This window comes from Humulus lupulus, chromosome X (genome assembly GCF_963169125.1).
Source record: "Humulus lupulus chromosome X, drHumLupu1.1, whole genome shotgun sequence".
NCBI classification, from domain to species: Eukaryota; Viridiplantae; Streptophyta; class Magnoliopsida; order Rosales; family Cannabaceae; genus Humulus; species Humulus lupulus.
The window spans coordinates 3971618-3990236 of record NC_084802.1 but is presented as its reverse complement, the minus strand read 5'-3'; positions in this window follow the sequence as shown (position 1 = coordinate 3990236).

Sequence of the window (18619 nt, the reverse complement as noted above, 5' to 3'; positions counted from 1 at the left end):
AATCAATAAAATGAAATGTTGGAAGAATCTATTACTCTTTTTCCCCCACTCCCTCATCCATTTCTAAATAATTTTATAAAATTTATTTTAAATGAGTTTGATAACCTTTAAAAGTGTCCATAACAAAACATTTAATAGCTTAAAATAATTAAAAAAAATTCCAACCCAATGTTAAATATTCATTATCCTCATAAAGGTAATTATATTAAAAAAGAGGTGAGACTAAAAAGACTAAAAGTTGCATATAAAATATATTTTAATTATTTATTTTGGAAAATTACCAAATGACATATTATCATTAGTATAATTTAATATCGGATATCATATATTCTTATTTAAATTCAAATATGTAGATAACGCTATTAATTTGCACTGATTATGACATGCCATAACATAAGATGCTAGTCACCTACTTAGGGTGCCTTATAACAATGTTTTTCTTTTAGGGGTACCTGCGGCATAAATACTCAATATTTCACACTTGTTACAGTTAAATACTTAATTTTTTATTTTTACGACAAAAATATCCAATGTTTAATATATGTTAAAGATAAATATCTAATATTTTTTATTTGCAACAAAAATATTTAAAGTTGCTAAAACATTGCTTCTGTAAGTACCTCCTCTGTTAGAGTTGTTAAACATGTTGACTAAGCAGACATTTGTCAGTCTGCAATCGGTCCATTTCATAATATTTAAAAAAAAGCATTTTAAATTAGAAAAATGAATTAAAAAATATTTTAAATTAATTCAAATTTAAAAAATACATATTTTGATGACAAATATACCCAAATTAAGGAGTGATACATATTTGATGAGTCAACACTTAACAACTCCAACAGAGCAGGTACTGATAAAAGCAATGTTTTAGCAACTTTGAGTATTTTTGTTGCAAATAAAAAAAAATTAAGTATTTATCTTTAACATATATTGAACATTGTTTAATTTTGCTGTAAAAATAAAAAATTAAGTATTTAACTATAATTAGTGTAAAATATTAAGTATTTATGCTGTAAATATCGCTTTCTTTTAAATACTCACATATATGAATTGAGTGATTAAAATATAAATATTAATATATAAACCACAACTAAAAAAAAGAGAGACGAATGCATTTTGTAATTGTCATTAATAATAAGTATTAATAACTAACAACTTTAATTCAAAATAATTTTTGATGTTAATGTTGTACTAGAATTTGTTAAGAGTTTAGGTCTTAGGTTGTAGGTTACATATAATAACATATCAATATAAGGTATTTTGTTTTGTCAAATTTCCCCCAACAACTCAAAATGATTAGATTTTTACCAAGGACAAACCAATTAGGCAGAACTTAGCTATAAATCATGAGTATAATTTATGAAATATCCACATGTCCTTTTATCATTATTTTTTTGTTAATAAATGTACAAATTAAAAAAAATATTAATAAAAAATTCAATAAATTTTAAAAACCCAATTAAAATTTTCACTTAGGCAACATAAAATAAAACTTTTAAACACAATACACTTTTAAACTAGAGGAAGTTGTGTTAAACATTTTCCATGAAATAGCATAAAATACATGTTCCTAATTAGAAACTATTAGGTATGTATAAGCTTTAACTATGTTTTTTAGTGGAACTTTGTGAAACAAAAAAACATTTGAGCAAAACAAAAAAAAATAAGAAATTAGTTTTGATCAATAAATTTAGTTGTCCCTTGTTGGAAAAATTATTTATGATAAGTGATGAAATGCTTCATAAGAATTAAGAAAAATAACATATAAGAATTAAGACTTATATATTTAAAAGATAACATAAAATAAAATTATTCTAACACAAAAAATAAAACAATAAAACACAACAACAACATATTATGATTATGATGCTGTTCAGAAACTATTAAAAAAAATAGTTTTTTATTTAATTAATTAAAAATTTGACAAGTAAACATAAATTAATATTTGGTAACTCTATTTTTATTTATTATTTTTTAAAATTTTAATTAAAATTCATTAAATATTGAAAATATAATTTTTTTCACCTTCACATTTTTTTAAACCACTTTCGACTTTTCGTTTCTTTTTTTATTCTTCTCTTCTTCAAATCAACACCTCATCTTATATTGTTAAACAAAAAATAAAAATAAAAGTTATCAAAGACGTTTATTATATTTTGCTTTTAAAAACAAAAATAGTTACCAAACATATTTTTATTTTCTAAAAATAAAAATAATATTTCTATTTGGGAAATTTGAGTTTTAATGCAATAAATGACACTCCGTTTGAAAAATACATTATCACTATATAACTCTCGTTTTGGTGCTACTAATGCCGTTACTACCCAAAATACCCCTGGCATAATTTTCCCTCTCTTTTTCCCGTAGTCTTCACTCTCTATCTCTTATGTTTTCCCTCTCTGTCTCTCAAACTCTCGTACACACAAAAAAAAAAAAAGCCAGCCACCATTAATTTGCATTTCGGATCTAAGGGCAAGTTGTGAGTCCTTTCAAGTCAAGAAACTTCATTTTGGATTTCGGATCTAGGGAAAAAATCTTATGGGTAAGTATATATTTGTTATATGTAGTGAGGAAACTTGTCTGGTTACATTACTTGTCTTATTTCGAACAGATCTGTGTATGCCTTCATGTTTTATTGTAATTTTTCACAGAATGAATTTTGGATACTTCGTGCTTTTTTTTCTGGATTTTTTTCCTGCCTCAATGAGTTTCGATGAAACTCGATAGGTCTCGATGTGTTGCATGCATGCTGGCTCGATGGTCCTCGACGTGCCTCGATAATGTTAGGATGTTAGTACATCGATGGTACTCGATTGCACTCAATAAAACTTGATAGGTGTATAAGAGTTTAATTGGATTTAATAACTCGATTGTACTCGATAAAACTCGATAGGTGTATAAGGTTTAATTGGATTGTTTGCCTCGATTGTTCTCGATAGGTGTATAAGAGTTTAATTGGATTGTTTGCCTCGATAGTCCTCGATTGTACTCGATAAAACTCGATAGGTGTATAAGAATTTTATTGGATTGTTTGCCTCGATAGTCCTCGATTGTACTCGATAAAACTCGATATGTGTGACCTCTATAGGACTCGACATATATCGATAGAAATCGATATTTTCTGTTTTATGTTGTAGTTTAACTTTTTGACCTTTTTTTTTGTTTTTTTTTTTTTTGCATATTCGACTGTTTCCGTATTTGTTGCATTCAATGGTGTTTGGGAACTCGAAAATAGGGATTGGATTTTCAGAGATGCTGAAAATCAAGTTCTGCCCGTGGAGAAGGGTGTGACATATGAGCAACTGCTTGACATTCTGTACGATGAGCTTGAAGTGGATAAATGTGTGCATGACTTGAAAATTGAGGTCCCGTACACATGCCTATCACAATCCGTCAAACCTACCATTATAAAAAATGATAGGCATGTGCGTGCATTCATTGGGTTAGCATCGAAATCTGTAGAGAAGCTCACTCCTCTATGTGTCACATTGATTAAGAAGGGAGGTATAAGAAATGCATCGGCTTCTGCCAGCGTTAATAAAGAAGTTCGATTTGAAGAGAACATTTCTTCTCCATGTCATGGTTTCAAAGGAACTCAAGGTGACGTTGGAACATGTGTTCCCGAGACAAATCCAGATGTCATAGTCCATGATGATATCCTGGTTAGAGATCCTTCATATGTGCATGACATGGCGGAGTACGATCCCTATGGCTACGAACCTTATGTCAATGACGATCCTGTTGCTGAAGCAACAGATCTTGGTGGGCCAGATGTTAGGGCAGATTTTCCAACACAGAGTTCAGATGTTATGGTAGATGAGGAGCGCAGAATAGAAGACCGGCAAACACTTGGGACCAGCAGTAGTCGTCCAGGTCCAAGTAGAACCGATGATAGTTTTAGATGGAGTTCTCCATTGGACTTAGGATAAGATCGTAGAACATGGAGTGCTCCCATGTTCACCAAAGAGGATATAGAGGCCTCACATCAACATCATTCCTCAACCAGCAAAGCTTCAGGAGAATTGCACCTTGGGAAGTTCTTTCAGAACAAGCTTGAATTGAAAACCAAAGCATCCATATTTGCGATGAAGAATAATTTTGAGTTTATGGTGAAGAAATCTGGGACTGATGTGTGGTACATTACCTGCAAGGATCCTGATTGTGGTTGGAGATTGAGGGGTAAGAAAAAAATGCGATCTGAAATGGTCGAGATTACTGTATACAAAGAAGTACACACTTGCTCACAAGAAATTCGAGATAAGGACCATCGTCAAGCATCACCATGGGTTGTTGGGCACCTAATCAAGAGGGAATTTGCTACCGATGGTACTCGATACATGGCAAACAACATAAGGGAGGACATGAAGCACCATTTTGGGGTTGAAATGAGCTATGAGAAGGCATGGAGATGCAGAGAAAATGCTCTTATGTATGTCAGAGGGACACCTGAGGAATCATATTCCAAGTTACTTGGATACTTGTGTCAGTTGGAGCATAAGAACCCAGGTACAATTACTGATTTTGAAGCAGAAGATGGTCGTTTCTTGTATTGCTTCTTTTCCCTCGGTGTTTCTAGGTGTGGTTTCCAGTACTGTTGTCCTGTAATTTGTGTGGATGGCACATTCTTGAAGAATAAGTATGGTGGCCACATGATCCGTGCTGTTGCGTTGAATGCAAACAACCAGTTGTTTCCAATTGTGTTTGCATTGGTGGACAGTGAGAACCATAACTCTTGGACTTATTTCATGAGAAAATTGAAGGAAGCCATAGGGGACGTTGAGAACCTTGCTTTTGTATCGGACAGGCATAAAAGCATTAATCATGCTTTGGAGCTTGTGTTCCCAGATGCGTATCACGGTGCATGTTACCATCATATTTGTATGAATGTTGTGGCAAAATTCAAAACTGACCACGTGCGAGACATCATGGGGTGTGCAGCGTACGCATTTCGAAGAACGGAATTTCACACGTTCTTTGACAAGATTAAGGTCTTTGATCCGCCCATTGCTCAATATCTAGAGGGAATTGGCTTTGAAAGGTGGAGTAATGCTTATTTTCCTGGTAACCGATACAATATCATGACGAGTAACTACGCAGAAAGCTTTAACAATAAGACCAAGGAGGCAAGGAGCTTTCCAGTCGCCACTTTTCTTGAATTCATAAGATTCACTCTTCAGTCTTGGTTTGCAGATAGACGTGAAAGAGCTGCAAAAGCAAAAACTGTGTTATCATCTGAGATGGAAAATGATTTGAAGCAAATAGGTGATAAAACATTTTTTTTAGATGTCCAACTCCTTAGTTATCACGAATTTCTTGTGGTCGATGGTAATGGTGATGGTGAGGTGAACTTGGCCACAAAATCATGCTCTTGTGGCATGTTCCAAACCATTGGGATACCATGTGTACATGCTTTTGCTGCAGCCAGAAAAAGAAGCATAAACATTTACTCATTATGTTCCCCTTACAATATAATCGATGCATTGAAGGACACTTATAAAGATACTATTTACCCTGTTGGGAACGAGGATGAATGGGTAATCCCTGATCACATCAAAGATACGGTTGTCGGCGTCCCCGCTGAGAAAACCCCTGTAGGAAGGCCCAGGAAACAGAAAGTGGGTAGGCGAAAGACAAATCGCTATGCTTCACGCGGGGAAAAGATTGTCAAGCCACGTAAGTGTAGCAGATGTGGTGGTAGTGGGCACAATAGGAGTCATGTAAGGCTAGGATTTAAAATATTGTGTTATGTAATTATTTAATTGATTTTGCTTCTCCTCTATTCCAGTGGAATTTTATTTATAGGCTGTGATAAATGTTTTTACTCCAAACATGTTATTGAACTCGTTGTTTTGATATAAACATGTTTTGCTTTGTGCTTTGGTGAATATGAAGTATGATAAAATAGGATAAACAAAACTAGCAGAATTAGAATTTGTTTATAAACTCAACCTCTCTGTTTACTCAGTTCACTTTGTTGTTTCATATTTGGTTGTTCAATTCAATCATATCGTAGATTCAACTTGTATGTAGATAAAAAGTATGCATGCCCACAAAACAAAAATATAAAAAGTAAGCATGAAAAGATTTTAACGAACAAATAACAAAAAATCTAAATAGAAACCAGAATAAGCTAAAAAATATTCCAAAAATACAAAGTACTAGACACCAAAACAACACAATTAGAATTAAGAGGAAACATATTAATCATCAAAGAACAATACTTTAAAGAACAATACTTTAAAGAACAAAAGGTAAAAACTTTGCCTCTTTTTAACCTAGAAAGATACTCTAGGCATAAGTAGCACTCCCGTTCACCAATATAGTGGACTGTCCTACTCTTGGGATCATAAAAGGACAGAGCATACCAGCTCTTCTCATGAAGACTTCTTGATTCAAGTAAGAGGTTACCATTATGTGAAACACCTAATGGCCGGAAGTGTTTTCTTAAGGATGATGGCACAGTTTGGTTAGCCAAGTCCACGTAAAGATATTTAGTCCAAGAATCCCACACACCATATTTCTTCATCACCCATATCTCGATGGAAAAGAGCTGCAAAAGCAACAACTGTGTTATCACCTGAGATGGAAAAGGATTTGAAGCAAATAGGTGATAAAGCAATTTTTTTAGATGTCCAAGTCCTTGGTTATCACGAATTTCTTGTGGTCGATGGTAATGGGCACAATAGGAAGTCATGTAAGGCTAGAATTTAAAATATTGTGTTATGTAATTATTTAATTGATTTTACTGCATTTATCATATGGAATACTTCTTCTAATACTTTGTGTGTTTGGATGTCGAGGCAGACACATTATGTGACTTTAATATTTTTTTATTTAATAACTTTTTCAAAAAATATTGTTTGATAAAAAATAATATACAAAACTAACTATATACTATACAAGATGTGTAAGGCAAAAATGTAAAGAGCATCACGGGGCCAAATTCTGATAGAACAGGTCCACACACCACTTGGTCCTGAAATGCTGGATGTTCTCATCGATAACAATATCGAGTGGTAGCCTGGCAACCAGATGCTCGATATGTTTGATGGAAAACATACCACAATCCCCACTGCATATAATCGATTTTGTGTCAATAGAAGATAAAAATAACTTTAATTTTCAGATTTCAAAATCCACTAATTAAATAGGGGAATACCTTGTCTTAGTCTGAGAACACTCCTCTGGAGGAATACGACAATATGAGAAAGGCTTTGCATTCTGTTCAGGATATACCTGGAGGTCCTCATGGTCATCAAACATGCCAGAACACCATAACAACGAAGGCAACAATAAGCACCAAGACTTGATCGCTTCCTCCATCAGAGTGGGACTGAGCACGCTATGGTTGGAATCATAAACGTTGATGCACCACGTTGGAATGGAGACTTCAATGGCGATCCAATGTGCGACTTTCTCGACGTGTAAGGCAAAATATACTTCACCCATATTTTTCCATGATACAAGGAATTGATTATCATCGCCCTTCAACATTCTCAGCACATCGTCGTCCCATGTATACTTAGTGCCGGTCTCTCTGAAATGATTCCAACGACCTAGGCACACCTGGGGGAAGGTGGTGTTCATGATCGCAGCATCCTGCCGAAATGCAGCATGGTAAAAGTGTCGTCGGCGGCGTAGCATGTGCAAAGCGGCATCAATATGCTAAAAAAACATAAAAATTCGTTAGTACCATCAATATATTTTAAGATTGAATTGAAAACATGAATGTAATTTACATACCGAATCCTAAAGCCAAGTCTGGACTGTGTGCAACTGTAAGAACCATGCCACACCGTGCGTCCCAGTATACACGTTGCGGTCTCTCTTATTGTCGATCTTCCCGATGATCCACTTATGGAAGCTCTTCTCCTGCTGTGGGTCACACTTCCTCAGTGGTTCAGCAACTAGCCCCTGTTTATCTAGTCTGATCTTCTTTGTTGGGTCGGTGAAGTCATCAAAACGCTTGGCCCTGCGTTTCTTCATGACAACTTCAAGGCTAGCTGCCTCATCGGGCTGCAGTACTCGTACACTGGGACTGTCAGCATCACTGGCAGCTACAGATGTCTGGGCCTGTGGAGTGGAGGGTTGATCACCGCGCTCGTAGTCTGCAGGCAAGATATCAGACTCTGTATCTGATTTTACGTCGGTGGATCGACCTGAGACCAGTGAAAGCAGCTGCGCCAACTGAGCCATGATCGTGGTCTGATTCTGTAGTAAGGTTGTCTGGCCCTCCTCAACCCTCTTGAGCCTCAGCATCAATTACTCATAATCAGGCTAGGCAACCTGACTAGATGAAGCTGCACAGGCCTGCGAAGTGCCCTCAACCCTCGGGACATCCTCATAAAAAATGGAGGCTTCCTTTGCAACTTCTGCTAGCTTCTCTGCCTCCTTCTCAGGTACCACTACTTCATCCACTGCAGTCCCAGCCTCCAACTCAGGGAATAACCTGGAATCAACTTCTGGGAGCCTATTGTAGTATACTACCTCACCGGGACGTGGCTTCAGCATGGAAAATACCACTAACTGCATGGTTGAATAACATGTGTCAGAAAAACTTTAATAAAATAAATCGTTAATCAATTAATTTGTGACATTTAACAAGATAAAATGGAACTTACTCGACGATTGGCGAATATAGGAACCAACAGAGCTGTCGAAATAGTGATATCAGTCTTCGTAGCCCAGTTGAGCATCCTCGGAATCTGATTCCCACTGTTCTCACCGAACTTACTCCCGAGAGAAGGCATGGCCTCAAAAGCCCAGTAAAGAAGCGCGGGTGCATAGCAATTGAAACTATACTTCGCCTCCTTCTGTTTTTTGCTTGACCCCTCTTTCTTCTTCTCCTCATAGTGTTTCAATTGCTTCTTCATGTCCTTTTGAAGGCCTTTGCTAACCTTCTTAAATGACAACTTCCCCCAAGGATACTTGAAAAAGTAATCAATATCCTTAACCATCCTCAGGGAATCTCCCCATATCGTTGTTGTCTTCTCTGGGGTATTCAGTACCCCCTCTATCAAATAGCACAAACCCAGCTTAAATGCATCTTTTGGGTTTGTGGAGGCCTTCAATGCATCTTCCAACTGACCAAAACTAACCTTCGAATCACCATTAAAATATTCATGGATGATCCGATCACTTGAAAGATGCTCTTTCAATTCATCTGGGGACGGTGATTTCCCAAAATTTAGCCCGGTAACTAGGGAAAACTCTGGAATACCAAATCTACACAGAGTGTTGCCCAGGTAGAACTGACCCTCTTCAGGCTTCTTACTTTCTACCTTACGCAACATTAGCTGATGCAGCAGAACCCCAGAAAAACTAAATGGTTTTGCCTTAAAGAACTGTCCCAATGGGCATGCCTGTGCCCTTTCAATAAGACCATGCCTCTTAAACTGCTCTATAAGGGTATCCAAGTAGGCACTACCCCTATAAGTGACACGGCCAGGAAAGTGTTTCTCCAACAGCACAATAAGTTCAGGCATCTGGAAAAAAAAACAAAAAAAATGTTAAAAATGTAAAACAATCTGGTAAGGCAGTTACTATCGAGGCAGAAACAATCACGTTCTATCGAGTCTTATCGATGCCTATCGAGGTGGGTTCCAAAATCACAAAGAATAATATCATCGGGTTACTATCGAGGCCTATCGAGGTAAGGCAAAAAACCAAAGTCTAGTCATATCGAGTCCTATCGAGGAGGGTCCTAAAAAAATCTCAAAGCCATGTATCATCGAGTCTTATCGAGGCCTATCGAGGTGGGTCCTAAAAATCCCAAAGTCGTGTATCATCGAGTCCTATCGATTCCTATCGGGGTAGAATCTAAAAATTCCCAAAGCCGTGTATCATCGAGTCCTATCGATTCCTATCGAGGTAGGTTCTAAAAATTCCCAAGGCCTTGTATCATCGAGTCCTATCGATTCCTATCGAGGCACAGTCTAATCCATTCCTCATCCTATACTATCGAGTCCTATCAATTCCTATCGATTTCTATCGAGTTTCATGAAAATATCGAAAAAAACCCAGATTTCTTCATTGCCAGCCCTGATCTATCCTATGAACAAAAATCAACAAAAAAAAACCAGGCACATACACATATTGCAGATTAAAAACTAAATCCCTCACCTTTGCTTTCTTTGAGGTTGTTTCCTAAAAATTTGGTCGGCTTGCTCGACGTTTTCTCCTTCCCCTTCTCCGATCGTCACCCTTTGGGAGCCCTTGTTCGTGGTCGTGGAAGACAATGAAGGTTGGGTTCTACGGATTCAATCGAGGCCTATCGATTTCAAAGTTTGCTTGGTTCGGGTATTTTGGGAGAGAATACGGAGAGTTTGAGAAAATTATGTCAGGGGTATTCTGGGTAGTAACGACATTAGTAGCACCAAAACGAGAGGCTTATAGGGATAGGGTATTTTTCAAACGGAGTGTCACTTATTGCATTAAAACTCAAATTTCCCTTCTATTTTTGTGTTTAAAAAATAGTTTATACATTTTTGAACCCTATGTTTTGTCTCATTACCTGTTTGGACCATGTATTTTGATAAATTACTTTTTGGACCCTATGTTTTGTAAAATGGTTCAAATACCCTAAAATCGATTTTGATCAATTTTTTCTCAACTGAAATCACAAATAATTCACCAAACTAACAATTCAGAACAAAAATAAAATCATTTTGCTTAAAAACTGTGTTGTTATATTAAAAATTTTCTTTATCAAAATTGAGTTTAGAGGTCTATTTGAACTATTTTACAAAATATAAGGTTCACAATTGAATTTTTTAAAACACAAGAACCAAACAAGTAATCGGAAAAAACACATAGTCTAAAAATGTATAAATCCTATAAAAAACTCAAAAACAAAATTTTTAAATAACACAACCTATATATCTTATAAATATGCAAATTATTATTTTTAAAAAAAAAAAATAACTAGAACTTAGATATCATATAAAACTATTTATGATTGAATTTGAGTTAATTAATACATATAGTCTATTTGTTTGTTAAGATGAGAAACGATCTTCATCTAAAACAAATGTGTGTGTTGACAAGTGAACACATAATTAACAATTGTTGAGTTATATGACTTAAAATTAGAACAACTTTGCCTGTTTTATTATTTAACTAACAAAATCTACTTGAAATAAAAGTGACGTAATTGCACATTAAGATCTTGAAGAATTTAAGTTATATTGGCTAACATGTGGTAGGTCAAGAATGAGAATCAAGCAATTATGGCAATTATCTCACTGAATTCTTTCACTAAAAATTAAAATAAAATTTGTGATAAAGAATGGTCATGGCACTAGCATATAGAATGATCTTTATCCCACTAATGTGTTTTAGAGGTTGATCACTCTATCTCTCCCACTATAAATGGAAAATGGTGAGCTTTTTAAAAAGTCATTTCATTTTTTTACTTTCCTTACACTAGAATGGCCATCTAGGTTGCCTCCTACACCACCCTAGTACATTTTTCTTTTCATTTAAGGTGTACCAAAAAAAATCCCAAAACAATAAAAATAAAATTGGAGTCATATAAAAAAAAAATATATATATATATAGAGGACAATTATTGTATAGTAGCTTCACTTTAAGCCCTATTGGTGGGGCTCTCAGTGTTTCTCGATCCGTAAACAGTTTTCGGCGCGATTTTTTTTTATGACCGTGTATATTGTAGCTATTTAGAACATCCTGCAAATTTTCAGAAAATTACGAATAGTTTACATTACCAAAAACTAGGTTCAAACATGTTGCTTTCCACGCGCATAAAAAAAATTAGTCACGCGTGCAACAACATGTTTGAACTTAATTTTCGGTACTGTAAACTATTTGGAATTTTCTGAAAATTTGAAAGATGCTCTAACTAGGTACAATATACACGGTTATAAAAAAAATCGCGCCAAAACTGTTCACGGGTCAAGAACACTGAGAGCCCTACCGGTAAGACTTAAAGTGAAGCTCCTATAGGAGAATTCCTATAAATATATATATATTAAAAAATATAATTTTTTTTATACAAAAGAATCTCAAATTATATAAAGAAACATACCATTTTATAAATAATTATGAGAAAAATAATAATATTTGTATTGGATCCCTAATCCTTCAAGGCAAACCCTAGATGTACTCAAAGAGCATCCATTCCATATGTTTTACATGTACTAATTTTTCCTTTGCTTTATAAACCTCAACATTCAAAATGCACAAGAGATAAGACCAAATCACTCGATGTGTTTTTTTTATATAAAAAAAATGAAAAAGTACTTCATTAATTAAAAAAAAAAAAGCAGTGCCTAATGTGAATGTAGATCCTTACAAGACAACTATAATGGAAGATCATATAATTCTAGACCACACTTGGCTAAACCATCAACTTCAACATTAAACTTCCTACGGGACATAAGAGGCCCAAACATTGGAAAACTTAATGTGATTGTTTTAAAGACATTTCATTGAGTTTTTTTTGTTGGAGTATCTAATTTCCTCATCAAACTACCATAAGAACATGCAAGTATTTTCATGTTTGGGCTCAATAGACAATAGGACCAGTTGACCACTTTGCATGTTGATCAAAATTGAAACCACACAACTCAACACTCCAACAATCAAAAACAATCTTGAGTATGTTACTACGTGTATAAATATATATCATATGTGAGCTCAATGAAAAATCATATAGGATTTTAAAAAAAATTAAAAAATTGCTAAACTAACAAGGTAAAAGTTTGAAATTTGTAAAATAATACTATGCGAACCTTATGATTGCTTAGTGTAAATTTAGAGTGGTTTGCATAACCTTTAAAATCGATCGTTTTAGGGTTGCTTAGAGTAATTTCTGAGTCACTCGTGTGACCATAGAAGTTATTTCGTAAACATTTTTTTTTAAAGAATTATTAACTAGTTTGTTAATAAATATTTCAATTATAGTCCATTTTACAAAACACTCAATTTTTTTTAACAAAATAGTTTTTATATAGAAATGTTTGTCAAAGTAGTTTTTTTAGGGTTTATATCATTTGGGTCCTTGTGTTTTAGTTTAATTCTATAATGGACCCTCTATCTTAAAAAATACATTTTTAAACTCTGTGTATTTGTCAAATGGTTAAAAATAATTTCCTAAATCTGAATTCTGTCAAAATATTTTGACTCTCAATATTTATTTGTAGAGTCATTGTCTTATGAAATGTGTGAATCTCTAACCGAAATAGATCTGAAAATATTTTTAATAGTTCATCATAAAATGAAACCAAAACTCAAAAATGATATAAACTTTATTTTTATTGTTATTTTTCACAATAATTTATTTTTTTAGATTTAATTTTTTTTTTTTTTGAGAATCACTTTCCAAACACATTTAACACATTGAAAATTCTAGACACTTCTTTTGGAAGTCTTTTTGCAAATAATCATAAAGAAAATGCCATTTTACAAACTAGTATATATATAAAAAAATATATCTATTTTCACTATATAGATATATTTATATAAAAAGATATGTGGGACTAAGAGTGAGAAGATTAGCTTGGCTATGCCACACGATCATATTGTACCTTGGTTTTTTTAATGGGAAATTAAATTGGACATTGACCCACATAATTTATGCTCACGTGGTAGTTGAGTCTTTGAAAAATGCTTACTTTGGCTTAAATGGTTTTCCCAAAGCATTAGTCATTTTTTTTTATTAATTTATATATTTTTAATACAACTATTATTATGATGAGTTAAGTCAATAACACATGAGCCCCGTTTTCATGCATTTAATATTTGTACCATTTTTAACTAAGCCTTTAATAATTTATAAGTTATTGACTGGTTTTTTGGGTACATTCTCTGCCAAAAATGAAATTCTCTAGTGAGATGGGAAACATCTTCACATGAATAATGTACGGCTTAGGAGTTTTCCAAGGTTAGACAATCTTTACTGGGACATGTAAATATTTTGTTATATTTGACGTAAAAAATCAATATGTGTTATATTTGGTATAATTTTTTAGTACTTGCTTCAATGTATAATTATAAAAGTTAATGCAAAAATCAATATTTCATTAATACTCATTTGATATTTATTGAAAATATACAAAATAATAATAATAATAATTTTCCTTTAAATTTTATTGTTAGTAGTTGAAAATAATAATGAAGTAAAAAATATAGCTTATAATGGTGATTATTAAAAATAATAAAAATAGCATAGAAGAAAATAGAAAATTGTAGCATTTAAGATGATGCAAAATATGCATTATGCTATGTTGTGTGTCAAATTTGGCGCAACTTTTAGCATGTACCAAATTTGACAGTACTTTTGGCACACCATTGAAGCAACTTTTTTGTAAAGTGCGCTATATTTTAGCAATGCATCACTAATTTGACGCTCCATTGGAGATATTCGTGTATGTAAATTACCATATCTTAGTTCTCTTATTGATGATGTGGCTTCAAATAATTGCCCTTTATTTAGATTGTGTTTGGCTAAACTTCTGTTTTTGTTTATAGCTAAAAATATTTAATAACTAAAAAATTTGATTTTTTTTGTACAGTTTCGATATTGTTTGTTACAATTTTCTATTTAGTCTGTTAATGTTGTTTATAAAATTGTAACATATGTTACAAATTTGTAAGCATTTTAGTTATAAAAAAAATTTATATTGTTATAAATTTGTAAATTAAAAAAAAAAACTCTGTATTTATGATTATGTTCCTCTGTTTTTTGTAATTTTTAACAGATTTCATATTTTCAGTATTTTTTTTTTAAATCTTAAGTATTTTTGGGAGAAAGAATCCTAGCTTCTTTTTATTTTTTTTAACCAAACACTTCCAAAATAAATTTTTTAATGGTATAATCTAAAAAAAAAACTTATAGAAATTTAGTCATATGAGACCTCAATATTAAAAGTTGGATTAAAATTATTCTTAAATAAGTATATTTTTTTAAACTTATTTTTAAAGGGCATTTTTTCTTAACTTAGTTATCTTATATTATTTTGATAAAAATAATCAAATTTGTTGTCAAATAAGTACTATAGATAACCCAAGCTCTTTATGTCTCTCTTGCTCAAGATTTGAGTAAGAGATACGAAAGAGAAAGTGAGAAACATAGAGTTTAGGAGATAGAACATGTTGCTTTTCTTTTCAAGGGAGAGCTGAAAATTTCCAAATACTATTAATTTATGAGTAATGATTCAAACACACAAAAATTTCACACAATATTTATATATAATGATTAGTTATTAATCTCAACCATAAAATTTAAAATGATCTACTCTCCACTTAAAAATATCTATAACTAAAATAAAATATAAATTATTGTGTGTAAATAATATGTACAAATATTGTGTGTCTAGCATTACTCTTAAGCTAGTACATCTTGGCTAGGGAGCTATATTTATTTTAATATGTGACACTCAGAATTCTGTGATCCGCAAGGGGAAAGACCGGGTAAAAAGTTGTGCAATCCCACACCGCCTGGGGAATGTTAAGTGTGGTGATTCTAAGACTATGTAGGTATGAGACTACATAGTTGAAGATGGCTTAAATGGATTGATGGTTACTACCTATGCCAACAAGATGCATCTTCTTTTCGGTAGCTCATCACTTGAGAACTCCAAAGTTAAGCATGCTTGACCTGGAGTAATCTAAAGATGGGTGACCTCCTGGGAAGTTTTCCCATGAAGCGTGCGAGTGAGGACAAAACACGCTGGAAAGACTTGTGTTGGTTTGTAGGGCCAGTCGTTATTCCATAAAGCAATCATAGTGACGTGGGGCGTTACAAATGGTATCAAAGCCTTGACACAGCCGGAAGTGTGGCCACCGGGGACGTCAGACTCCTAAGGGTGGATGATTGTGACAGTCAGAATCCCGTGATCCGTAAGGGGAAAGACGGGGTAAAAAGCTGTGCAATCCCACACTGCGGTGGGGAAGGTTAAGTGTGATGATTCTAAGACTATGTAGGTATGGGACTACACAGTTGAAGATGACTTAAATTGATTGATGGGTACTACCTGTGCCAACAAGATGCATCTTCTTTTCGGTAGCCCATCACTTGAGAACTCTAAAGTTAAGCGTGCTTGACCTGGAGTAATCTCAAGATGGGTGACCGCCTGGGAAGTTTTCCCAGGAAGCGTGCGAGTGAGGACAAAGCACACTGGAAATACTTGTGTTGGTTTGTAGGGTCAGTCATTATTCCAGAAAGCAACCATAGTGACGTGGGACGTTACATAATAGAAAAAAGTAAATTTATATTAATTTAGAGTATAAACATAAAAAGTCTATTGTCATTTTTTCCACTCTTTTAATTAATTAATAAAATCCAAATCTACTATTTTGATAAATTCCAATAAATATTTTCATAATATTATTTCCAAAATATAATATAATACATATATATTAATAACTTTATACTTTTTAATAATTTATTTTTTTACATGCAATTTTCATAATATGAAACTTCTTTAATATGTTAATTTTACAATTATTTTAAATTTCAAATCAATTTATATTTATATTTAACTCGAGTTATAAAAGTTTTGGTCGGGTATAACGACCAAAATAATAACAAATATGGTCTTGAAGCGATTCAACTAGAATACTGCTAGTCAATACAAATATATGGTCGAAGTATAAGGATGGTATAAGACAAAGTTAACGACACATAGCTCGAGCTAGAGTTGTAAATGTGGATGGGCTTGACCTGACACAACCCATATTTTCACGCCTTCGGAAAATTTGGGCCATGTCGTGTTAGGACTGTGCATATATATAGGTCGAGTTGTGCCATATCGGCCCACATTTGAAAGTATAGGCCCAACACGACCCATTCGTGTCATGCCTCATGCTAGGCTGGGCCAAAATTCATTTCGGCCCATATTTGACCTCATTTTATTATTGCTAAAAAAAGTGAGGGTGGGGATTTGAGCTCTCCACTTTCTTTTTAAGAATTAATGAGCTAACTACTAAACTAAATACATTTCTTAATTTAAATTATAGTTGTTATATGTGCTTTCACCAAGTGACACGTGACATAAATTAATAGTGATTAAGGCTCCACGGGAGCTAAGCCTAGTTCTCATCGTCATTCACCACCGTGAGAGGAATGCATCCTCCAAGCGCATTACCTCCCGAGGACCTTAGTCAAATAATAATGCGCCAACAACCCTTCATGAAGTGATCAATTCTCCAAGCATGCAAGAACCCTTCTCCAGGGTAGAAGATCAGCTGCCAAGTGTCAAGCGAAGACGTTCTGGAACACAAACAACTTTCTGACATTCAATTGCCATAATGATCATGTTGTCGATCTCGTACAAGTGGCAAAGAGGATGTCTCGCGATGTCGACTAACATGGGAAAACGTGCAATTACCACCCTAACACTGTCAATGGTGATTTCCCCAATAAAGCAGTGGGTTGAAACTCCTCGTACTGGGCCCACACAAGATACATTGGGGTCCACGAGCTTAGTAAATGCATAATGTGTTTATTTATGTAATAGCGACCCTCATTAAGAGAGATATAATTGTAATTAACTTCAATTAGCGAGTTTAATCTTCATAGTTGCCTATAAATAGGGTTAGAGAACACTTTGTAAAGAATCTGATTTTCTATTTTTCAGAGTGAGCACATACGCTGCCTGAAAACCAAGAGAACTTAAGCTTTGCAAGTTCTTCATCATCCTAAATACAAGTGTCTCGTGGAATAGAGTTAATTAATAACCTGAACCACGTAAAATACGATGTTCTACTTCTTATTCTTTAAGTTTTTCTTTCATCTTGGTAGTTGACGAAAAAGTCAGTCAACAATAATTTTAGTTATTTTTATATATTTTTCAATCATACTTTACACAAAATTATATCAAGAATATTCATTAATTATTAGAATTTGAATACCTCCTAACAATAAATACTCTAATTTTTAACTCATGAATCATAAAACATATTAATAAAGTTCTAATTTTGTATTTATTTCTAATTATAAATTTATAAATACTCAGAATTATATAACATTTTTATATTTGACAAATAAAAATTAATTAGTATTGTTAATGTCAAACTATCAGACCTTTTTTTTTTATTCGTGTCGTACTTTCGGCTTTGTCGTGCCATACTAATTTCAACATCGTGTCGTGCATGGTCCAAGCCCATATTTTTTTGTGTCATGTCGTGCTCGTGCCAGTTTCATGCTGCGCCAAAAAATCCAACCCGTATTTACAACCCTAGCTCGAGCAACCTATTTCGTAAATATTTATTTTGAATGTATTTTTTAGTCATTTATATATAAATGTTGAAATAAAATGCTATCTAAGACCCAAGACCAATGAATGGTCAAAAAGTCTATAAATATAAGATTGACTTATTCATTTATTAGTATGCACACTTTTACGCACAAAAATCTTTGTAAACATTTTGTTCTTCTTAGACTTAAGAAACTCAGTTAAGTCTAGTTCATTTGATTTTGAGTTTGAGTTCAATAAGAATGTAGGTGAATGTAGGTTATTACCATCATTTGGGGTCAAACTATTACAATTTTTTGGTGTTTTTGTTTTTATCTCTCTATTTTTTCTATCATTTAATCAACTCAGTGTCGTTGACTAAATTTGTGGTCAACTCAGTGTCTATTTTTTCAGGATAATTG